Consider the following 26,366-nt stretch of genomic DNA (forward strand, 5'->3'; position numbering starts at 1 on the left):
GTCTTGAAAAATATATATTTCTATGACCTAATATTACAGGAACTTGTTTTATTTAGAGATGAGGTTTTTTCTATTTAACTACTTTTAGACCAAATTTGGTTTATGCAAAAATGGGGCAGAATGTACAGAGTTCCCACATGCCCCCACAGTTTCCTCTACCATCAACAACTTGCATTGCTATTGTACACTTGTTACAATTAATAAACCAGTAGTGATATGTTATTATTATTCTTTTTCTTTTTTTTTTTTTTTTTTTTTTGAGACGGAGTTTTGCTCTTGTCGCCCAGGCTGGAGTGCAACGGTGCGATCTCAGCTCACTTCAACCTCTGCCTCCCAGGTTCAAGTGATTCTCCTGCTTCGGCCTCCCGAGTAGCTGGGATTACAGGCGCACACCACCACGCTCAGCTAATTTTTGTATTTTTAGTAGAGGCGGGGTTTCGCCATGTTGGCCAGGCTGGTCTCAAACTCCTGACTTCAGGTGATTCACCCTCCTCAGCCTCCCAAAGTTCTGGGATTACAGGTGTGAGCCACCACACCCGGCCGTGATATGTTATTATTAACTAAAGTCCAGAGTTTACATTAAAGTTCATTCTTCATGTTGTATAGTTCCATGTGTTTTTACAAATGCATTGTGTCATGTATCCACCATTACAGTATCAAACAGAATAGTCTGACTGCCCTAAAAATGCCCTGTGCTCCTGTTTATCTCTTTTCTCCTCACTCTGAGCTTCAGGCAACTACTGCTCTTTTTATTGTCTTTACAGTTTTGCCTTTTCCAGAATGCCATATAGTTAGAGTCATATAGTTAGTATGAAGCTTGATGGCTCATTTCTTTTTTTTACAAAATAGTATTCCATTTTTTGGATATACCAGGGGTTGTTTCTCTGTTTCGCTATTGAAGGGTATCTTGTTGCTTGAGAATTATTTTTTTAACTACAAAATGATGGTGATTTCTTTTAAAATCTCACTTCAAGAAATCATCCCGTGTTCTGAAACTTCCTGGTTGTTTTTTTTTTTTTTCTTAGGAATAGTATTTATTCACCTGGCTACCATTTATAACAAATTTTAATAGTCCAGAATACAAGGTTGAAACTTGCTGTAGTGAGAGATTTTATTACATTGTGTTTCTGCCACACTCTCATCCTCTACCAAATTCTCACAGACACACAATTGGGGAAGAAATACTTTATTGTTAATTCCTTTATGTTATCATTCTATTCCACTTCCCCATTTTTACCATCTCTCAGGGGGAACTATCACCATAACTTCTAATTGAATTTTCTCACTCTGGACTTTTCCTCTCCAAAATATTCTCTACACTTCTGCCAGTGACCTACGTAACATGCCAATCACAACACTTCCTGGTTTAAAATTCTGCAAAGATACTCCATTGTCTTCAGGATAAAATCCTGAGATGTAAACACAGCATCAAGTTCTTTTCTGATAAGGTCCATGCCTCGTCATCAGCCTATTATCCTCTGCTTCTATAACTCTGAACTGCATTTGGAACCCCAATCGAGCTTCTACTCTTTTCACTTACTGCTTCTGCTTCTAAATGTTCTCCTTCTCCTTTATCTTTTTATTTTCTTACCAACACAGATGTCTTTTCCAGGAAGCACTCCTTTGAGCCATCGCAGAGTTTTGTAAAATTTTATTTATCTTTAGCCTTCTTAGAACTTCTCCTTGGGAGAAGATACTGAAAGTTTTATATCTCCAGTGGCTAGTCAACACGTTTGACTCCATGTCCTATCTGTTATACAAAGTTGATTTTCATACTCCTAAAATTCTATGTGGGAGCTTAACCATTCACAATAACAACAAGACAATAATTACATACCTAATCAATATAAACTGCTTTTTCAATGTTCAGGGATAGTTGATGTATAGGTTTTCATTCAGTTCTCACAATTTTAACGGTAAGTATTCATTGGCTATCTGTCTCACAAATAGATGCTCACAGTGTCTTCAGCAAATAAAAGGTGTATTTTTTGTCACATAACAAGAAAGCCCAAATACCAGCCAACCAGGACTGGCACAGTGGCTTCAAGGTGCCATCAGTGACCCAAATTTTATCTTTCTGTTCTAACATCTGTAGAGCACGGCGTCCTTTCTCATGGTCACAAAATGGCTGCTTCACGTTCATTTTCTATCTCCTCTTCCAGCATAAGAAAGCAATGAGGGGAGTGGGTGCAATCCACAGAGGGAAAGCAAAACTTCCTAATAAGTTCCCAGGAGTTTTAAAAAATCTCAGTACCCAGGACTGGTCAAGGAATTGGGAAATGTAACTAATCATGGTGACAATCTGAGCAAAGTTAGCTCTCTATTAGTTTGCATGGTTGGGACTGGGGCCAGGGGCAAACATGAATACCAGTTAAGAAAGTAACAATGTTTGGCACAGGAGATTAAGCAGCATTGCTATCCTCAGGTGAAGCTATTTGTCCCATCAGTCCAAATGATGGGTGTATGACTATAACCTCCATATCTAGACAGAGGTCTGTTGCTCTCAGACATTTAATTAAAGCAAGATGATATCCATGGATTTATAAAATATAGATGTCAACTCATTATAAACCTGCCACTGTTTTCTTGAATAGGGAGAGTGTTTAATAGGATAATAGATTGAGGCATCAACTGATAGTTTCAAAGGTATATTTTTGGAGTAAGAACAGCTCAATTTTGAAATTAAACCTCTCCATTCCCCAAAACAAATGTTAGACAAATACTTTGTCATCTATCCCAGCTGCCCGGAGCCTTAGAACTAGGACCAAAATCCACAAATGTAAACAGTTATGCAACTGTTTTGTCCCATTAGTGTGAGAAGATGCTCATTATACAATAGAAAAAAGACAGTAAAACACATGCATGTAAAATAAATTGATTGATGCTAGGACTACACTGTATGTGCAACAAACCAAAACTTACTTATAAATGAAGACAGTGAAGCCATTTTCAAAGAGAGCTGAAGGTAATTTCCAGGAGTGGATTGACCTGGTGAAGAAAAACACAATATAACAAAACTAATTTTATATTGAAGACGGAGGGAAAGCTGGGGAATAACCTCTCATCACATTCTTTTTTGCACTATAACCACATAGTAAATATATAATGTAATGATGTTTCAGATCATGTTCAGATTTTTATAAAACTTTATAACACTTTCTGAAATTTTTCTGAGCTTTTGAGGTTAGGCAGAGCTTGAGAAAATGCCCTTTATTCACTTCTCCAGGGCACATAGATTACGATTAAATACAGTTGACACATATTTCTTTCCTTTCCTTTTTTTTTTTTTTTTTCTGAGACACAGTCCCACTCTGTCAGCCAGGCTGGAGTACAGTGACATGATCTCAGCTCACTGCAACCTCCGCCTCCTGGGCTCAAGCAATTCTCCTGCCTCAGCCTCCCGAGTAGCTGGGATTACAGACATGTGCCACCACGCTTGGCTAATTTTTGTATTTTTAGTAGAGATGGGGTTTCACCATGTTGGCCATGCTGGTCTCGAACTCCTGAACTCAGGTAATCCGACTGCCTTGGCCTCCCAAAGTGCTGGGATTACAGGCATGAGCCACCATGCCTGGCCAACACATATTTCTTAAAAAAAAAAAAAAAATGCTGGTAAATTTTTGGTCATTGTATAAATGCATACACCAAAATGTGCTTTCAGTGATTTTTCTCCCCTATATTGTAGAAATCATGGGGGGAGGGGAGATGAGGACTTTTGTTTTCTGTAATGTAGTCTTTTGTTATTAAAAATGTGTTACCTAAAGAAAGAAATTCTATATGTACGCAGCTCTTTAATCCACCATTACAGAAAAGTGGTATCACTTCATGTGTCTTCATGTGTCCTTAGAACAGTGTGGTACAGATTAGAAGACGTGATTTAAGATACATAGTTATAAGAAATAAACACTGCTTGACATTTTTATTTTAAAAATTAGCTTGAAGCAGCCAGTCATTTTACAATGCCAAAGCAACTTAAGCCCTTCACAATTCTATTGCTAAAAATTTTTAAACAGTAGAATTTATTTTAAAACTAATTCAACATCTCACTCCACTCAGAAAACTCTTTCTCAACTTTTCAATTTAATAACTTATTATCAAGATTCTATAATTAAAAGTACTGAGATGCCAGGAAGTTAATGAAGTATACAATATAAGCACACTGAAGAATGAAAATTTTATGGCTTTTATGCACAAAGCACTTGAGGCTAATTATTTCCAGACCAGCCACTGAATGGAAAGTTGTCCTGAGAGAGTACTTGACTTCTATGACCTAGGGTGATCCCCTCTTATTCAGAATCCGTGGTGTTGCCTCCAAGCAACACTTAGGGTATTTTTTTTTTTTTTTTTTTTTTTTTTGAGACAGAGTCTTGCCCTGTCACCCAGGCTGGAGTGCAGTGGCACAATCTCGGCTCACTGCAACCTCCACATCCCGGATTCAAACAATTCTCCTGCCTCAGCCTCCTGAGTAGCTGGGATTACAGGCGCCTGCCACCATCCCCAGCTAATTTTTGTATTTTTAGTAGAGACGGGGTTTCACCATGTTGGCCAGGCTAGTCTCAAACTCCTGACCTTGTGATCTGCCCGCCTCTCCCACCAAGTGCTGTGATTACAGGCATGAGCAACCATGCGTGGCCATGGGTTTTTAACCTTTGTGAGCTCAGAGAAAAATCTAATGAATTTTTAAGTTTTCACTGAACTACGTCCTTTCACCATTTGACCTTACAATAGACAAGGGCCAGAACAAACATGTGAAAACTCATTTTCCAGAACTGCCTGGTATGTGCACTTGTAGAACTAAGGGTAGTCCCAGGGTAGTCCCAGGCCTGAACACTTTAGAACAACCAGAGAAGCCTAAAAGATTTCAAGTTTAGTTTTTGTCCAAGGTCCCTGTTGTGAGGGCATAAGAAGACAAGACAGTTGAGTGATTGCCTTAATACCTGTTACAAATGATACCTGACTCCCTGTAACACAGTCCATATGCAAAAAAATAAATAAATAAATAAATAAAGTTTTGTCTCTCCCATTCTTGTTTTCTTCAAAAATTGATATGTACTGGCTGGCATTTTCTGTAAAGAGATAGTAAATGTACAGGGCTAGCCTTTTTTGATGTTTAAGCACATTAATTTTCCAAGGAGGAAATAAGAGGTGAGTTTGAGTTTATGGCCATAGATAATGATGTTACAGATCTATTTGTGTCTTAATTTAACAGTGATCACTGGGACTTGAAAATAACATACTTTTCTTCTGTTTGGCAATTCTATTGGTTAAAAAATACCTCAGATTATTTTACTTTAAGATGTGATTATTGGTTTTGGAATATAGATAGAATCTGATGACAATATTTATTGGTCACTATTGGGCCCCTAATTTGGCTAAGATCAGAATTCTGGAACCTCTGTGAGCCCACTAACATCATGTTTTGTCCAAATGTGTATCTCCAGAACCAGTATGCTTGGTCTTAAAGTATGTACCTAACATTAAATGAGGTTGAATACAATGCAACTAGATTTTAATTTCTGTGAAATAGAATATAGTGAAAAGTGGAAGCATTGACATTATAGTCAGGAAAATGTTTCAACTTCCAGGTTATTTGTTGAATTGATATTTGTTCTTTCTGTGACCCAATCAGGGTATTTAACCACTCTGAGCCTGATATTCTAATCTGAAGAATGAAAATAATCATACCTACTGCACAGAGCTATTGTAAATATTAAAGGAGATAATGTAATACACTTATTGCTTGGTCATTTTATTTGTAAAGTCTCATTAATATGTTAACTTTTATGTTTTATGATGATTATAATTTACTATTCAGGAAATTAAACTCTCTGTCTCTCCTCCACTCCACATCAGACATGTATGTGTAAAAATAAATTTATGTATTTGATAAAAGTTTTGCCTTACTAAATAAATAAACTATAAAAAAAGCACCATTATATTTCACATATTGCAATAATCTGAACTGGACATTTAATTGTTCGAAAATTTTGATACATCAAACTTTTTAATTAAAAATATAAACAACTTAAATACAATAAGTATTAAATACAATTGAAGACTATAGCAATTTTATGGAAAGACAATGATGTCATATTTTTTAAAAATTCTTTCTTTACAGAAATATAAGTGACATAATATTAGACACATAGAAAACTAAGAGACTAGCTGGGCACCGTGACTCGCGCCTGAAATCTCAGTGCTTTAGGACGCTGAGAGCTCATGAATAGCCTGGACAACACAGTGAGACCTTATTTCACAAAACATTTTAAAAAATATATTAGTCAGGGCCAAGTGTGGTGGCTCACACCTGTAGTCCCAGCACTTTGGGAGGCCAAGGTGGGTGGATCATGAGGTCAGGAGTTCAAAACCAGCCTGGCCAAGATGGTGAAACCCCGTTTCTACTAAAAATACAAAAATTAGCTGGGCGTGGTGGTGGGCGCCTGTAATCCCAGCTACTTGGGAGGCTGAGGCAGAGAACTGCTTGAACCCAGGAAGCGGAGGTTGCAGTGAGCCGAGATCGCACCACTGCACTCCAGCCTGGGCGACAGGGTGAGACTCTGTCTCGAAAAGAAAAGAAAAAAAAAAAAAAAAAAAAAAAAAAAAAAAAAAAAAAAAATATATATATATATATATATATATATATATATATATATATATATGTCGGGTGTGGTGGCCCATGCCTGTAGTCCTGTGACTAAAGAGGCTAAGATGGGAGGATTGCTGGAGCCAAGGAGTTAGAGGTTGCAGTGAGCTATGATCGTTCCACTGTACTCCAGCCTGAATGATAAGGCAAAACCCTGTCTAAAAAATTTTAAAAGGTAAAAACAAATACAAACAGATTAAAGTATGTATATATGCACAAAAAAACTTTTTGTTTACATAATTTTCAATATTTAAACATCCACTATAAAGATTTTTAATGTTGCTTTAAAGTTTGGGCATATATATTTAGTTCTTTTTCTTTTTTAATACTTTAAGTTCTGGGATACATGTGCAGAACATGCAGGTTTGTTACATAGGTATACACACGCCATGATGGTTTGCTGCACCCATCCACCCGTCATCTACATTAGGTATTTCTCCTAATGCTATCCCTCCCCTAGCCCCCCCACCCCCCAACAGGCCCCATTGTGTGATGTTCCCCTCCCTGTGTCCATGTGTTCTCATTGTTCAACTCCTACCTATGAGTGAGGACATGTGGTGTTTGGTGTTCTGTTCCTGTGTTAGTTTGCTGAGAATGATGGTTTCCAGCTTCACCCATGTCCCTGCAAAGGACATGAACTCATCTTTTTTTATGGCTGCATAGTATTCCATGGTGTATATGTGCCACATTTTCTTTATCCAGTCTATCATTGATGGGCATTTGGGTTGGTTCCAAGAATTTGCTATTGTGAATAGTGCTGCAATAAACATACATGTACATGTGTCTTTATAGTAGAATTATTTATAATCCTTTGGGTATATACCCAATAATGGGATTGCTGGGTCAAATGGTATTTCTAGTTCTAGATCATTGAGGAATTGCCACACTGTCTTCCACAATGGTTGAACTAATTTACACTCCCAACAACAGTGTAAAAGCATTCCTATTTCTCCAAAGCCTCTCCAGCATCTGTTGTTTCCAGACTTTTTAATGATTGCCATTCTAACTGGCATGAGATGGTATCTCATCGTGGTTTTGATTTGCATTTCTTTAATGACCAGTGATGATGAGCTTTTTTTTATATATTTGTTGGCTGCATAAATGTCTTCTTTTGAGAAGAGTTTGTTCATATCCTTTGCCCACTGTTTGAAGGGTTTTTTTTTTTCTTGTAAATGTGTTTAAGTTCTTTGTAGATTCTGGATATTAGCCCTTTGTCAGATGGACAGATAGCAAAAATTTTCTGCCATTCTGCAGGTCACCTGTTCACTCTGATGATGGTTTCTTTTGCTGTGCAGAAGCTCTTTAGTTTAATTAGATCCCATCTGTCAATTTTGGCTTTTGTTGCCATTGCTTTTGGTGTTCTAGACATGAGGTCTTTTCCCATGCCTATGTCCTGAATGCTATTGCCTAGGTTTCCTTCTAGGATTTTTATAGTTTTAGGTCTTACATTTAAGTCTTTAATCCAACTTGAGTTAATTTTTGTATAAGGTGTAAGGAAGGTGTCCAGTTTCCATTTTCTGCATATGGCTTACCAGTTTTCCCAGCACCATTTATTAAATAGGGAATCCTTTCCCAATTGCTTTTCTTGGTCAGGTTTGTCAAAGATCAGATGGTTGTAGATGTGTGGCATTAGTTCTGATGCCTCTGTTCTGTTCCATTGGTCTGCATCTCTGTTTTGGTACCAGTACCATGCTGTTTTGGTTACTGTAGCCTCGTAGTATAGTTTGAAGTCAGGTAGCATGATGCCTCCAGCTTTGTTCTTTTTGCTTAGGATTGTCTTGGATATATGAGCTCTTCTTTGGCTCCATATGAAATTTAAGGTATTTTTTTCTAATTCTGTGAAGAAAGTCAATGGTAGTTTGAAGGGGATAGCATTGAATCTATAAATTACTTTGGGCAGTATGGCCATTTTAATGATATTGATTCTACTTATCCATGAGCATGGAATGTTTTTCCATTGGTTTGTGTCCTCCCTTATTTCCTTAGCAGTGGTTTGTAGTTCTCCTTGAAGAGGTCCTTCACATCCCTTGTAAGTCGTATTCCTAGGTATTTTATTCTCTTGGTAGCAATTGTGAATGGGAGTTCACTCATGGTTTGGCTCTCTGTTATTGGTGTATAGGAATGCTTGTGATTTTTGCACATTGACTTTGTATCCTGAGACTTTGCTGAAGTTGCTTATCATCTTAAGGAGATTTTGGGCTAAGACAATGGGGTTTTCTAAATATACAATCATATCATCTGCAAACAGAGACAATTTGACTTCCTCTCTTCCTACTTGAATACACTTTATTTATTTCTCTTGTCTGACTGTCCCTGCCAAAACTTCCAATACTATGTTGAATAGAAGTAGTGGAGAGAGCATCCTCGTCTTGTGCCAGTTTTCAAAGGGAATGCTCCCACCTTTTGTCGATTCAGTATGATATTGGATGTGGGTTTGTCATAAATAGTTCTTATTATTTTGAGATACATTCCATCAATACCTACTTTACTGAGCATATTTAGCATGAAGGGGTGTTGAATTTTATCAAAGAACTTGTCTCCATCTATTGAGATAATCGGGTGGTTTTTGTCATTGGTTCTGTTTATGTGATGCTTACGTCTATTGATTGGCATATGTTGAACAAGCCTTGCATCCCAGGGATGAAGCCGACTTGATTATGGTGAATAAACTTTTTGATGTGCTTCTGGATTCAATTTGCCAGTATTTTATTGAGGATTTTCACATCGATGTTCATCAGGGATATTGACCTGGAATTTTATTTTTTTTTGTTGTGTCTCTGCCAGGTTTTGGTATCAGGATGATGCAAACCTCATAAAATGGGTTAGGGAGGAGTCCCTCTTTTTGTATTGTTTGGAATAGTTTCAGAAGGAGTGGTACCAGCTCTCCTTTTTATCTCTGGTAGAATTCAGCTGTGAATCCGTCTGGTCCTGGGCTTTTTTTTGGTCAGTAGGCTATTAATTACTGCCTCAATTTCTGAACTTGTTATTGGTCTATTCAGGGATTTGACTTCTTCCTGGTTTAGTCTTGGGAGGGTGTATGTGTCCAGGAATGTATACATTTCTTCTAGATTCGTTTATTTGCGTAGAGGTGTTTATAGTATTCTCTGATGATAGTTTGTATTTCTGTGGCATCAATGTTGATCTCCCCTTTATCATTTTTTTTATTGTGTCTATTTGATTCTTGTCTATTTTCTTCTTTATTAATCTGGCTAGTGGTCTATTTTGTTAATCTTTTCAAAAATCTAGCTCCTGGATTCATGATTTTTTTGAAGGATTTTTCATGTCTCTGTCTCCTTCAGTTCTGCTCTGATCTTAGTTATTTCTTGTCTTCTGCTAGCTTTTGACTTTGTTTGCTCTTGCTTCACTAGTTCTTTTAATTGTGATGTTAGGGTGTCAATCTTCGGTCTTTCCCGCTTTCTCCTGTGGGTGTTTAGTGCTATAAATTTCCCTCTAAACACTGCTTTAGCTGTGGCCCAGAGATTCTGGTACATTGTCTCTTTGTTCTCATTGGTTTCAAAGAACTTATTTATTTCTGCCTTAATTTCGTTATTTACCCAGTAGTCATTCAGGAGCAGGTTGCTCAGTTTCCATGCAATCATGCAGTTTTGAGTGAGTTTCTTAATCCTAAATTCTAATTTGATTGCACTGTGGTCTGAGAGACTGTTTGTTATGATTTCCATTATTTTGCATTTGCTGAGGAGTGTTTTACTTCCAATTAGGTGGTCAATTTTAGAATAAGTGCAATGTGGTGCTAAAAAAATGTATGTTCTGTTGATTTGGGGTGCAGAGTTCTACAGATGTCTATTAGGTCTGCTTGGTACAGAGCTGAGTTCAAGTTCTAAATATCCTTGTTAACTTTCTGTCTCGTTGATTTGTCTAATATTGACAGTGGGGTGTTAAAGTCTCCCATTATTATTGTGTGGGAGTCTAAGTCTCTTTGTAGGTCTCTAAGGACTTGCTTTATGAATCTGGGCACTCCTCTACTGGGTGCATACATATTTAGGATAGTTAGCTTTTCTTGTTGCGTTGATCCCTTTACTATTATGTAATGCCTTTCTTTGTCTTTTTTGATCTTTGTTGGTTTAAAGTCTGTTTTATGAGAGACTAGGATTGAAACCCCTGCTTTTTTTTGCTTTCCATTTACTTGGTAAAAATTCCTCCATCCCTTTATTTTGAGCCTGTTTGTGTCTTTCCACGTGAGATGGGTCTCCTGAATATAACACACTGATAGTTCTTGATTCTTTAACCAATCTGCCAGTCTGTGTCTTTTAATTAGGGCATTTAGCCCATTTACATTTAAGGTTAATGTTGTTATGTGTTAATCTGATCCTGTCATTATGATGCTAGCTGGTTGTTTTGCTCATTAGTTGATGCAGTTTCTTCATATTGTTGATGGCCTTTACAATTTCGTATGTTTTTGCAGTGGCTGGTACCAGTTTTTCCTTTCTGTATGTAGTGCTTCGTTCAGGAGCTCTTGTAAGGCAGGCCTAGTGGGGATGAAGTCTCTCAGCATTTGCTTGTCTGTAAAGAATTTTATTTCTACTTCACTTATGAAGCTTAGTTTGGCTGGATATGAAATTGTGGGTTAAAATTCTTTTCTTTAAGAATGTTGAATTTTGGCCCCCACTCTTATGGCTTGTAGGGTTTCTGCAGAGAGATCCGCTGTTAGTCTGATGGGCTTCCCTCTGTGGGTAACCCAACCTTTCTCTCTGGCTGCCCTTAACATTTTTTCCTTCATTTCAACCTTGGTGAATCTGACAATTATGTGTCTTGGGGTTGCTCTTCTTGAGGAGTATCTTTGTGGTGTTCTCTGTATTTCCTGAATTTGAATGTTGGCCTGTCTTGCTAGGTTGGGGACATTCTCGTGGATAATATCCTGAAGAGTGTTTTCCAACTTGGTTCCATTCTTCCTGGCACTTTCAGGTACACCAATCAAATGTAGGTTTGGTCTTTTCACATAGTCCCATATTTCTTGGAGGCTTTGTACGTTCCTTTTCATTCTTTTTTTTCTAATCTTGTCTTCACGCTTTATTTCATTAAGTTGATCTTTAATCTCTGATATCCTTTCTTCTGCTTGATTGATTTGGCTATTGATATTTGTGTATGCTTCACGAAGTTCTCGTGCTGTGTTTTTCAGCTTCATCAGGTCATTTATGTTCTTCTCTAAACTGGTTGTTGTAGTTAGCAATTCCTGTAACCTTTTTTTCAAGGTTCTTAACTTCTTTGCATTGGGTTAGAACATGCTCCTCTAGCTCAGAGGAGTTTGTTATTACCCACCTTCTGAAGCCTACTTCTGTCAATTCATCAAACTTATTCTCCATCCAGAGTTTTTCCCTTGCTGGCGAGGAGTTGTGATCCTTTGGAGGAGAAGAGGCATTCTGGTTTTTTAAATTTTCAACCTTTTTGCCCTGGTTTTTCCTTATCTTCATGGATTTGTCTACCTTTGGTCTTTGATGGTGACCTTCGTATGGGGTTTCTGTGTGGACGTCCTTTTTGTTGATGTTGATGTGATTCCTTTCTGCTTGTTAGTTATCCTTCTAACAGTCAGGCCCCCGTGCTGCAGGTCTGCTGGAGTTTGCTGGAGGTCTACTCCAGACCCTGTTTGCCTGGATCATCAGTGGAGGCTGCAAAACAGTAAAGTTTGCTGCCTATTCCTTCCTCTGGAAGCTTCGTCCCAGAGGGGCACCCGCCAGATGCCAGCGGTAGCTCTCCTGTATGAGGTGTCTGTCGACCCCTGCTGGGAGGTGTCTCCTAGTAGGGAGGCACAGGGGTCAGGGACCCACTTGAGGAGGCAATCTGTCCCTTAGCAGAGCTCAAGCGCTGTGCTGGGAGATCCACTGCTCTCTTCAGAGCCGGCAGGAAGGAACGTTTAAGTCTGCTGAAGCTGTGCCCACTGCTGCCCCTTCCCCCAGGTGCTCTTTCCCAGGGAGATGAGTTTTATCTATAAGCCCCCGACTGGGGCTGCTCCCTTTCTTTCAGAGATGCCCTGCCAAGAGAGGAGGAATTTAGAGAGGCAGTCTGGCTACAGCAGCTTTGCCGTGCTGCAGAGGGCTCTGCCCAGTCCAAATTTCCTGGCAGCTTTGTTTATACTGTGAGGGGAAAACCGCCTACTCAAGCCTCAGTAATGGTGGAAGTCCCTCCCCCCACCAAGCCCAGGCATCCCATGTCGACTTCAGACTGCTGTGCTGGCAGTGAGATCCCTTTTTCAAGCCAGTGGATCTTAGCTTGCTGGGCTCTGTGGGGGTGGGATCCACTGGGCTAGACCACTTGGCTCCCTGGCTTCAGCCCCCTTTCCAGGAGAGTGAATGTTTCTGTCTCACTGGCGTTCCAGGTGCCACTGGGACATGAAAAATAACTGCAGCTAGCTCAGTGTCTGCCCAAACATCTGTCCAGTTTTGTGCTTGAAATCCAGCACCCTGGTGGTGTAGTGACCCGAGGGAATCTCCTGGTCTGCAAGCTGGGAAGACCACGGGAAAAGCGTAATATCTGGGCTGGAATGCACCTTTCCTCACAGCACATGGCTTCCCTTGGCTAGGCGAGGGAGTTCCCCGATCTCTTGCCCTTCCCAGGTGAGGTGACACCCCACCCTGCTTCTGCTCGCCCTCCGTGGGCTGCACCCACTGTCTAACCAGTCCCAATGAGATGAGCCAGGTACCTCAGTTGGAAATGCAGAAATAACCCACCTTCTGCATTGATCTCACTGGGAGCTGCAGACCGGAGCTGTTCCTATTGGCCATCTTGCCAACCACCATGCTACTCTTTTCCTTAGTTCTTATTTTTAGAAACTATAATTTTTAAAATTATTTTTGAATAGGTTTACTTATATAACAAAGTTGGTCTACAAAATAATATTTCAAAAAAATTATAGAGTAATTTAAGTTATTTTAGCACTCCTTTTACTCTTAGAAGTATCTCAGTTTAGTTGATGTGATCACCTCACAATCACAGACAATAATAATTGCTCACTGCCTTGTACATTAATCCTCATATCATCAACTCATCATCTCTGAAGAGCATATGACAGGTTGATTGTGCCTTATCAAACATGCTTGGGACCAGAAGTGTTTTGAATTTTGGAATTTGGAATATTTGCATATACATGATAAAATACCATGGGAATGAAGTCTAAACATGAAATTCATATATGTTTCATATACACCTTATAAACATAGCCTAAAGGCAATTTGTTATAATATTTTTAATAATATTGTGCATGAAACAAAGTTTTGACAGTGTTTTTGACTGTGACCCATCACATGAGGTCATATGTGGAATTTCTACTTGTGGTGTCATGTCAGTGCTCAAAAAGTTTCAGATTTCAGAGCATTTCAGATTTTGCATTTTCAGATTAGGGATACTCAACCTGTATTATCTTTATTTTACAATGAGAATACCAAAGACAGGGAGGTTACAACCTGATATTGCACATCTGTTAGTAGTTCACTCCCTTTGATTTCAAAGCCCAGGCTTTTAGGCTCTTTTTAAAAACAGAATTCTTTTACCGTTTAACTAATATTATCTTTCAAAGGCCCTCTGTCATATTATAATAAACTGATATTCAAAATTAAAATACGTCTTTATACAATTTCTGTTTACTTGTATTAGGATCCATGGGAAAATGTTTTTCAAACTTTTTCAAGTGTTTATTTAACATAATATATCTATTTATATAAAAGTTTGGAACACTGAAATTAAACAATGCCCTTGGAGCACTAAAGGCAACTGGTAGTATGAGAAATAGAAGACACTGTCGGAATTTAAAAATCAATTAATTTAAAATCAACGGTGGTAGCAAAATAATGAACAACTCATTAATTGTAGTAATTATATAAGGACCTTAAGGTAAGCAAATACATCTGGCAAATAAAATTGAAATCAACAAAAACAATTTATTAAAGGACAAATCCCAAATGTGTAAGACCCCTAAAATGCTATTTTTCCTTTATATATCTGTAATCCATAGTTCCTACTTTATTTAGCCATTTTACTCTTTCAGTCAAAAATTAAAATACTTTAGAAAATATTTAAAATTTGTATGATAACATTCAAATAATTGCTTGAACAAAGTCTGGTATTTCCCTGAAAAACTAAAGCAATGTAGGAGTTTAACAGTACTGATGGAGAAATACGGGTCAAACTAAATTGTCTGAAACTATGAATTCAGATCTTAGATCAAAATGATAAAGGAAGAACAGGCCAGGAACTCAGAATATTTTCCAATTCAATGCGCATAACGTGCTCCTAAAACTTCTTTACAATGAGAATAGTAAGGTTAATCAACCTACAAGAGGTCGAACATAAGACATAGCACTACAGCTATCTAATTTCAATTTTAAATTTATGTCTTTCTCTCTTTTTTGGTATTCCCCCTTTCCTCTCCTCTTAAGAAGAAAAGGAATATAGAACTACACATAAATCTTAGCTCTATCACTTACTAACTACCCACAAATGGGCATTTTACTTGGTTTCCTAATCTACACAAGTGGAATAATGAAACCATCTCTGCAGGGTTACTGCAAAGGTTAACTCTGAGCATTTGGCACCTGGCCATCACTCAATATAGAGTACTTGTTATTTTCCTTATTGCATCTGTGGGGTTTATGATGACAACTGTTTCATAAAATAATAGAATCTTGGTTGTCACCCAGATGAATCTCTAGATCAATGTAGAAATTTCTTCCACAGAGTGCTTCAAAGGAAATATTATTTTAAGATACTATTAAATATTTAAATATCTTCCAGTCATGTGGAAGGAGAATATTTATTCTGTTTGGTTGACAGAGTAGAACTAGGAAGAATTAAGTAAGGTTTTGCGGAGTATGATTTCACCTCAACCAAAGCAAGAATAACTTAACAACCAGAACTGGTTAACAGAGAATTGGGTGTTTCGGGGAGGTAATGAGTTTCCTTATCATAGGAAGTGTTCACTTAGAAGCTCTCTGGTATTAAGTCAGGAATGGAAAGAGGAATCTGAAGTTCTATAATCAAAAGTGATGAGAAATGACACTGACATTCTTGTATTTCATTTTGTTTTTCCTTTCCTTTCTGAAACATATAGACAGGACTAAATTGGTTGGCTTAATATTTATTCTCTAGGTTTATTTTTGCTTGTGAGTTCTCCCATCCCAGCACTGAACAGTATTATGGTAAATTAGGGCAGTTCTTGCCTTTTCAATCCAGAGGTGCATGATTAAAGTTCTAGACACAGCTCTACTGTCAGAATAAGCATTATCTAGTCACAAAGAATGAGAAGACACATCCTGATCTCCCAGAGTGACCCTTTTAACAAGACAATCTGATCAAGTAATATCTATCAGTTATCAATCCCCGCATAGCAAATTACCCTAAACTTAGTGACTAAAACTACATGTATTATGTTGCAAAGTTGTTGAGGGTTAGAAATTCAGAAAGACTTTATCTGGGTGGTTCTTGTTCAAAGTGTCTCAGGAGGTTGCTTGCAGTCAAGGTGTTGGCCAGGGTTGCAGCTATCTGAAGGCTTGATTAGAGATGGGTGGTCTACTCCCAACATGATTTACTCACATAGGTGTTACCAGGAGACCTTAGACCCTTACCAAGCGGGACTCTCTATAAGGTTGCATGAGTGTCCTTATAGTATGTCACCTCATTTGCCCAGAGTAAGGAATTCAAGAAAGAGCCAGGAGGAATTCACAATGTTTTTTATATCCTAATTTCAGATGTTGCTCACAGTCACTTCCACCACATTCTATTCCTTGGAAGTGAGTCACTAAGCACAGTTCACATGAAGAATATAAGATAATTTATGGCCATATTTTAAAACCACCAAAGCCTCTTTAAAACCAGTCAATAACTCATACTTTCTTAAAAAATAAGGTCCAAGCAGCTTCATATCGTTAAATAATAATCTAGCCCCTGCTTTCTTCCCCACAATTTCATTCCTGTAATGCCCCCCTAAACCCTGCACTCCAATAATTTTAAACTGCATAGAATTCCCTAAATAGATCAAACTATTGACAACTTTGTCCATTTACAGGGGCTACCTAAACCTTCTTTGCCCTTCCTTCCCTGTCTATCTGACAATATCCATTCATTGCATCTCAATTGAAAGTTCATTTTAAATACAAAGCCCTTCCTGACTCCTTGAAGGAAAGAGACAGAAATTTAAATAAATATTTATATAAAATAGAAAGGGACATATATATATACACACACACACACACACACACACACATACACAAAGAGAGAAAGTGTGTGCTTGAAAGAGAAAGCAAAAAACAGGATCCAGAGGCATTTTCTGAGTTGTATAGTATGGGAAGAGTGACTTTCCCCATGGAGACTAAGGATTTCTTGTGACCAATTTATTTTGTATTCACAGTACCTAGCACAGTACTTTACACAGTAATTACAGAATAACAAATCACTTTCATGTTGCCTCAATTTTCCAACATAAGTGAGAATCTTTCTTAAGGTTTTTGTTTGTTTGTTTGTTTGTTTGTTTGTTTTAGAGGTTAATTTCAATCAGTTTGACTGAAGTAGAAAACTAAAAACACAAAATATTTGTAGATGAGATCCACTTTGTCCCAGAAATAAATATTTATTCTCTTTTCTCTTTCTCACAAATATGAATTTGTCATATAATGGAGACAATTTTCCTGAGGAATACTTTTCACTTTGTCATATAAATCTATCTGAATATATACACCACACTTAGTTGAAGTGGTTGTGGACCTGGATCAAAGAAATGGGATTCCTTGGGTGTCCAGCCCCTGTCAAAGGATACCTTTATTGCAAATCTATTGAAAATATTTTTCCTTTTAACAGAAGTCACTGAGGCCTAGACTTTAGAGCATGAGAAAGGAGCTGGGCACTCTGTAATCAAGTGTGTTGAGTACAGAGTGTAAATGTATGTGTTTATGGTAGCTGATGATGTTGGGGACATTGCTGAAGGAAAGGCAGCTCAGTCACTACCCAGTTCTTGGTAGGCTCCATCCCTTTTGCTTCTGAGTAGAAGAGAGTTCCAGGAAAGGATGAGACACTTTCCTTTTTAGTGAAAACCCAAAGACTTGAACTTGCCTCATCTCTGGGAGAGAAAATCAGACATTCTGTAAGGAGGTAGGGGAGGAAAGATTGCAGATTCTGATACACATTCCTATTTACCTGTTATTATCTCATTATTTCCATTTCTAATAACTATGATTCTGATCATGAAATGTGTCTTCTTTGCTCATTCCTTAAACAAAGGCATTAATGTCTTTATCTCAGCCTTTCTTATTTGCTGTACACCTTCAAATGCTAGCAATTTTGGCTACACATGAAAGTTTTGAAAAGCTCAGAAGAACAATGAGCAATAATGCTAATCTTTAGCACTAATTATACATTAATAATAATTACAACACAATCACTCTATAAAACAGGGTCTCACAATGTTTTTTAAGTCACCTACTGTTGTCTCATATTTTCTTGGTCAATACTTAGCAATATCACTGTTATATCACAACAACTTATTGCCCTAATAGCAAACTCTGGTACACCTATGGGACTATTTTATACATAGTTTAGGAAACACATAACATGTTTTAGAGCTTGCTGGATATGATGCAAGCATCTCATCTATTATAAAGAAAGTATATTCTATTCTACAGAACATCACAGTATTGCTTTCCCCAACATTCTCTGGGATAGATTAGTATTAAAAGTTGTGCTCACATTTTGCAAAAGTGAAATGTAGGCCTTTATGAGAACTTGGCAGAGCACTTAAGAAGGATTTGAAATATATGTATATGTGTCAAAAGGAATGCCTTACTTTATTGACAATTTCTGGTTTACATTCATATCAAAAATGTGTTATTTTCTAAATTAATGAATATATTTATTTTATTTATAAGATTAATGAATTTGTGAGGGGAAAAAGAAATAAAACTGTATTGGAGGCCCCACAGAAGATGGAGCAAGATGGCCAAATAAAAGCCCCCAGCAATAATGTCTCCTGCAGGAACACAAAATTGAACAACTATCCACTCACACAAAAGCACTTTTATAAGAACTAAAAATCAAGTAAACAATCACGGTTCCTCATTCTAACATCATACTAAGGAAAGAGACACTGGAGAGGGTAGGAAACATAGTCTTGAATTGCTACCCCTTTCCTACCCCCTGGTGGTAGCTAGTAGCTGCATAGCACAGAGACAGAATATGTGTAATTGGGAAAGGGAGAGCGCAGTGATTGTGGAACTTTGCGTTGGAACTCAGTGTTGCCCTGTCACAGCAGAAAGCAATATGAAGCAGAATTCAGCCAATCCTCACAGAGGGAGCATTTAGACCAGCCCTAGCAAAAGGCAAATCATTTGTCCCAGCAGTGGGAACCTGAATTCCAGCAAGCAGCACCACCATCAGCTAAAGAACTTTGGGATCCTAAATAAATGTGAAAGGCACTGTAGGCCACAAGGACTGCAATTTGTGGGCAAGGCCTAGTGCTATGCTGGGCTTGAAGCCAGTGGGCTTGGAGTGAACACAAGCTAGTGAGACATCATCACCAAGCACAGTCCTGAAGTTTCCATTCCAGGATCTAGCTCCCAGACATTTCTAGACACATCCAGGACCAGAAGGGAAGCCTCTGCCTTGAAGGAAAGGGACCCATTCCTGGCAGAATTTACCACCTGCTGAATCAAGAGCCCTTGAGCCCTGAATAATCAGCAGTGCTAGCCAGGCAATACTTTCCATGGGCCTTGGGTGAGACTAAGAGCTGTATTGACTGCAAGTATTATTAGTCCATTATCACACTGCTATGAAAAATAACCTGATACTGGGTGATTTATAAAGAAAAGAGGTTTAATTGACTCATAGTTCCACATGGCTGGGGAAACCTCAGGAAACTTACAATCATGGCATAAAGTGACAGGAAAGCAAGTCACATCTTGCCATTGTGGAGCAGAAGAGAGAAAGAGAGAGAGAGAGAGAGAATGAATGGGGAAGTTCCACACTTTTAAACCATCAGATCTCATGAGAACTCCCTCACTATCATGAGAACAGAAAAAAAGAAGTCCACCCCTATGATCCAATCTCCTCCCACCAGGCCCCTCTCCTGACATGTGTGGATTACAATTCAACATGAGATTTGGATGGGGACACAGAACCAAACCATATCCTTCTGCTCCTGGCCCCTTCCAAATATCATTTCCATCTTACATTCTGAAACCAATCATGCCTTCTCAACAGTCCCCCAAAGTATTAACTCATTCTGGAATTAACTCAAAAGTCCAAGTCCAAAGTTTCATCTGAGACACGGCAAGTCCCTCCCACCTATGAGCCTGGAAGATAAAAAACAAGTTAGCTACTTCCAAGATACATTAGGGAGGTATCAGGTAAATGTTCCTATTCCAAAAGGGATAAATTGACCATTTTATAATGGAACAAATTGACCATGGGGCCACAGACCCCATGCAAGTCCAAAACCCAGCAGGGCAGTTATTAAATCTTAAAGCTCCAAAATCCCCTTTCACTTCATGTCTCATATCAGGGCACACTGATGCAAGAGGTGGGCTCCCACAGGCTTGGGAAACCCCATCCCTGTGGTTCTGAAGGGTACAGTTCTGTGACTGCTTTCATGATCTGGCATTGAGTGCCTGAGGCTTTTCCAGGTGGATGGTACAAGCTGTCAATGGATCTGCCATTCTGGGGTATGGAAGACAGTGGCCTTCTTCTCACAGCTCCACTAGGAAGTGCCCCAGTGGGAACACTGTATGGGGGCTACACCTCACATTTCCCCTCTGCACTGCCCTAATAGAGGTTCCCCATGAGGGCTTCACTGCTGCAACAGACTTCTGCCTGGACATCCAGGTGTTTCCATACATCCTCTGAAATCTAAGCAGAGGTTTCCAAACCTCAATTCTTGCCTTTGGCACACCTGCAGGTCCAATACCATGTGGAAGCTGCCAGGGCTTGGGACTTGCACCCTCTGAAGAAATAGCCTGAGCTGTACCTTGGCTCTTTTTAGCGACGGCTGGAGCTGAAGTGTCTGGGATGCACTGCACCAAGTTCTGAGGCTGCACAGAGCAGCAACAGGGCCCTGGGCCCAGCCAATGTAACCATTTTTCCCTCCTAGGCCTCCAGGCCTGTGGTGGCAGGAACGGCTGTGAAGATCTCTGACATGCCTTGGAGACATTTTCCCCATTGTCTTGGCTGTTAACATTTGGCTTCTCGTTACTTATGAAAATTTCTGCAGCCAACTTGAATTTCTCCCCAGAAAATGGGTTTTTCTTTTCTACCGCATGGTCAAGCTGCAAATTTAACAAACTTCTTTGCTCTGCCTCCCTTTTCAACATAAGTTCTAATTTCAGAGTATCTCTTTCTTCACACTTACGAGCATACACTTTTAGAAAAAGCCATGCCATATCTTGAACTCTTTTCTGCTTAGAAATATCTTCCACTAAATACCCTAAATCATCTCTCTTAAATTTAAAGTTCCACAGATCTCTAGGGTAGGGGCAGCATGCAGCCAGTCTCTTTGTTAAAGGATAGCAAGAGTGACCTTTGCTCCAGTTCCCAAGAAATTTCTCATCACCATCTGAGACCACCAGAGCCTGGAATTCATTGTACACATCATTATCAGTATTTTGGCCAAAATCATTCAACAAGTCTCTAGAAAGTTCTAAACTTTCCTACACCTTCCTATCTTCTTCTGAGTCCTCCAGACTGTTCCAACTTTTTCCCATTACCCAGCTCCAAAGTCACTTCCACATATTCAGGTATCTTCATAGCAGTGCCCTACTCCTGGTACCAATTTTCTGTATTAGTTTGTTATCACACTACTACTAATAACTACATGAGACTAGGTAATTTATTTAAAAAAGAGGTTTAATTGGCTCACAGTTCCACATGGCTCAGGGGGCCTCAGGAAACTTACAGTTATGGAGAAGTTGAAGGGAAGGCAAGGCACATCTTACCATGATGGCGCAGGAGAAAGAGAGACAAAAGGGGGAAGAGCCACACTTTTAAACACTCAGATCTTATAAGTGAGTTCTTACTCACTCACTATCACGAGAACAGCAAGGGGGAAATCTGTCCCCATGATCCAATCCACTCCCATCAGGGAGTGGGAGAGGTGTTATGGCCCCTCCCATAACACCTGGAATTACAATTTGACATAAGATTTGGGTGGGAACACGGAGCCAAACGACATCAACGTTTGGAACTTGGGAAATCTGGGAATCCACCTAAACCCACACACTGCCAGGTGTGATTGATAAGAAGAGAGACCCTGTCTGAGGAAAGGAGAGTGATATGGTTTGGCTGTGTCCCCATCCAAATCTTATCTTGAATTTTACCTCCCATAATTCCTATGTGTCATGGAATGGACCCAGTGGGAGGTAAATGAATCATGGCGATGGGTCTTTCTCATGCTGTTCTCATGATAATAAATAAGTCTCACAAAATCTGATGGTTTTATAAATAGGAGTTCCCCTGCACAAGCCCTCTTTGCCTGCCAACATTTAAGAAGTCCCTTTGCTCTTTCTTTGTCTTCCACCATGATTGTGAGACCTCCCTAGCCATGTGGAACTGTGATTCCATTAAACCTCTTTCTTTTATGAATTACCCAGTCTCGAGTATGTCTTTATTAGCAGCATGAGAATGGACTAATACTGAGAGGAAAGAGTAAAGGGGACTGTCTTGCAGACTGGGTACCAGTTCAGCCACAGTGGAATAGAGCAAGTGGGTTCCTGGGATCCCTGATTCCAGACCATGACTCCTGGACAGCACTTCTGGAGCTCCCTTTGGCCAGAGGGGAGCATAGTACCCTGAAGGGAGTAACTCAGGATTGGCAGCACTCATGACAAGCTGACTGAAGGGCCCTTGGACCTTGAGTAACATTGGTGGTAACCAGGTAGTATTTATCATGGTCCTGGGCCACTGGTGGCCATGGGGAGATACTGCTCTGCTTGAGGAAAGGGGAGGGAAGAGTGGTAATGACTTTGTCTTGAGGCTTGGGGGCCAGCACAGGCTCAGTAGAATAGAGCATCAGGTGGATTTCTAAAGTTCCCAATTCCAAGCACAGAGAGAGACTCTGTTTGTTTGCAGGCAAGTAAAGGAAGAGAAAAATAGTCTTTGCCTAGGAATACAGGGAATTCTACCCAAGACTGAGTCTGCAAGAGCCAAAGCATTATTCAGTCTGGGTTGACCCCTAAAGCAGATATGGCTACAGTGACCAAAGACTGAGATCACCACACCCAACTCCCTTTAAATACCTGGAAAGCCTTCCCAAGAACAATGGTTAAAAACAAGCCCAGACTGCAAGGCTACAGTAAATACCTAACTCTTTAATGCCCAGACAGTGAAGAATATCCACAAGCATCAAGACCAGCCAGGAAAACATGACCTCACCAAATAAACTAAATAAGGTGTCAGGGAACAATCTTAGAGAAACAGAGATATGTAATCTTTCAGACAGAGAATTCAAAACAGCTGTTTTAAGGAAGTTCAATGAAATCCAAGGTAACACATAAAAGGAATTCAGAATTCCATCAGATAAGTTCAACAAATAAATTGAAATAATTAAAAAGTACCAAGCAGAAATTCTGGAACTGAAAATGCAGTTTACATACTGAAAAATGCATCAGAGTTCATTAACAGCAGAATTGATCAAGCACAAGAAATAATTAGTGAACCAGAAGACAGGCTATTTGAAAACACAGAGGAAACAAAAGAAAAAAGAATAAAAAAGAATGAAGCATGCCTACAAGACCTAGAAAATTGCCTCAAAAGGACAAATCTAAGAGATATTGGCCCTAAAGAAAAGAGAAAGAGAGAGAGTTTGGGGTGGAAAGTTTATTCACTGGGCGACAGAGTGAGACTCCGTCTCAAAAAAAAAACCAAAAAAAAAAAAGAAAGTTTATTCAAAGGAATAATACTAGAGAACTTTCCAAACCTAGGGAAAGATAGCAATATTCAAGTATAAGAAGGGTATAGAATGCCAAGCAGATATAACCCAAATAATAGTACCTCAAGACATTTGATAATAAAACTCCCAAAGATCAAGGAGGAAAAACAATCATAAGAGTAGCAAGAGAAAAGAAACAAATACCATACAAAGGAACTCCAATACATCTGTCAGCAACTTCACAGTGGAAATTTACAGGCCAGAAGAGAGTGGCATAACATATTTAAAGCGCCAAATGAAAAGAAAGCCCTATTAACATAGAATATTTCATCCAATGGAAATATACTTCAAACATGAAGCTAAAATAAAGACTTTCCCAGACAAACAAAAACTGAGGGATTTAATTAACATCAACCTCATTCTACAAGAAATGCTAAAGGGAGTTCTTCAATCTGAAAGAAAATAACATTAATGAACAATAAGAAAATCACCCGAGAGGTACAAAATTCACTAGTAATAATAAGTACACAGAAAAACAAAAAAAAATTATAACACTGGAGTTGTGGTGTGTAAACTACTCATATCTTGAGTAGGAAGACCAAAAGATGAATCTATCAAAATAATAACCACAACAACCTTTCAAGACATACACAGTACAATAAGATATAGAGACAAAAAAAGTTAAAAAGCAGGGATATAAAATGGAAATGTAGAGTTTTAAGAATTTTGTCTCTCTTTGTTTGTTTGTTGTTTATGCAATTAGTATTAAGTTGTCCTCAGTTTAAAATTATGGGTTATAAGATATTATTTGCAAGCCTCATGGTAACATCAAATTTAAATATACAACATTTAAATGTACAACAGACACAGAATATAAAAAGCAAGAAATTAAAACATACTATCAGAGAAAATCACCTTCACTCCAAAGAGGACACAAAGGAAGAAAATAAAGAAGAGAAGGCCACAAAACAACCAGAAAACAATAGCAAAATGGAAGGAGGAAGTCCTTACTGAAAAATAACAATATTGACTATAAGTGGACTAAACTCTCCAATCAAAAGATAGAGTGGGCTGGGTGCAGGGGCTCACACCTGTAATCCCAGTACTTTGGGAGGCCAAGGTGGATGGATCACAAGGTCAAGAGATGGAGGCCATCCTGGCCAACATGGGGAAACCCTGTCTCTATTAAAAATACAAAAATTAGCTGGGTGTAGTGGTGTGCCTGTAGTCCCAGCTACCCGGGAAGCTGAGACCAGAGAACCACTTGAACCCGGGAGGCAGAGGTTGCAGGTAGCCGAGATCACACCACTGCACTCCAGCCTGGCAAAAGAGCGAGACTCCATCTCAAAAAAAAAAAGATAGAGTGGCTAAATGGATTAAAAAAAAATAAGACCCAATAATCTGTTGCCACAAGAAACATACTTCACCTATAAAGACACACAGGGACTGAGAAAAAAAGTAATATTTAAAAAATGCTACACAAATGGAAACCAAATAAGAGCAGGAGTAGCTATACTTATATCGGATAAAATATTTTCAGTACATTTCAAGACAAACACTATAAAGGGACAAAGAAGGTCGTTATATAGTGATAAACGGGTCAATTCAGCAAGAGGATATAACAGTTATAAATATAAGAGCACCCAACACTAAAGTATCCAGATACATGAGACAAATATTGTTAAAACTAAAGAAGGAGATAGAGCCCAATATAATAGTAGCTGGAGACTGCGACACCCCCACTTTCAGCATTGGACAGATTATTCAGACAGAAATCAACAAAGAAACATCACACTTAATGTGCACTACATACCAAATGAACTTAATAGATATTTACTGAACATTTTATCCAGTGGCCACAGAATACACATACTTCTCCTCAGCATATAGATCATTCTCAAGGATAGATCATATGTAACACCACAGAACAAGTCTTAAAAATTCAACAAAAAATTAAATTATATCAAATACCTTCTCTGATGATATAGTTTGGCTGTGCCCCCACACAAAGCTCACCTTGAATTGTAACAATCCCCACTAGTCAATAGCAATGGACAGGTGGAGATAATTGAATCATAAGAACAGTTTCAGGGGCCAGGCGTGGTGGCTCAAGCCTGTAATCCCAGCACTTTGGGAGTCCGAGGCAGGTGGATCACCTGTGGTCAGGAGTTCGAGGCTAACCTGACCAATATGGTGAAACCCCATCTCTACTAAAATAAAATAACAAAAATTGGCCAGGTGTGGTGGTGTGCACCTGTACTCCCAGCTACTCAGGAGGCTGAGGCAGGAGAATCACTTGAACCTGGGAGGTGAAGGTTGCAGTGAGCCAAGATGGCACCAGTGTACTTCAGCCTGGGCGACAAAGCAAGACTCCGTCTCAAAAAAAAAAAAAAAAAAAAAAAGAACACTTTCCCCCATACTGTTCTCACGATGTGAATAAGTCTCATGAAATCTGATGGTTTCATAAGTGGGAGTTCCGCCACACAAACACTCGCTTGTCTGATACCATGTAAGACATGACTTTGCTCTTCATTTGCCTTTAGCCATGATTGTGAGGCCCCCCAGCCATGTGGAAGTGTGAGTCAATTAAACTTCATTCCTTCATAAATTACCCACTCTTGAATATGTCTTTATTAGTAACATAAGAACAGACTAATACAGTAAATTTGTACCAGTAGAGTAGGGTGCTTCTGTAAAGATTCCCAAAAGTGTGGAAGCAACTTTGGAACTGGGTAACAGGCAGACATTGGAATAATTTGGAGGGCTCAGAAGAAGATATGAAAATTTGGGAAAGTTTAGAACTTCCTAGAGACTTGTGGAATGGCTTTGACCAGAATGCTGAGAGTGACATGGACAATAAAAGCCAGGCTG

At 38.9% G+C, this 26,366-nt stretch overlaps 1 long non-coding RNA gene across 1 annotated transcript in view; it reads right to left on the bottom strand.

The window, feature by feature from the left end:
• Positions 1 to 1,023: 1,023 nt before the first annotated feature.
• LOC107973427 (uncharacterized) overlaps positions 1,024 to 26,366 on the bottom strand; it is a 585,387-nt gene continuing 560,044 nt past the window's right edge. The window contains exon 7 of the long non-coding RNA XR_010149159.1: positions 1,024 to 2,988. This is a non-coding gene — a long non-coding RNA (uncharacterized LOC107973427). The remainder of the gene's footprint in view (positions 2,989 to 26,366) is intronic.

The sequence above is a fragment of the Pan troglodytes genome, chromosome 12 (genome assembly GCF_028858775.2).
Source record: "Pan troglodytes isolate AG18354 chromosome 12, NHGRI_mPanTro3-v2.0_pri, whole genome shotgun sequence".
Classification (NCBI taxonomy): Eukaryota; Metazoa; Chordata; class Mammalia; order Primates; family Hominidae; genus Pan; species Pan troglodytes.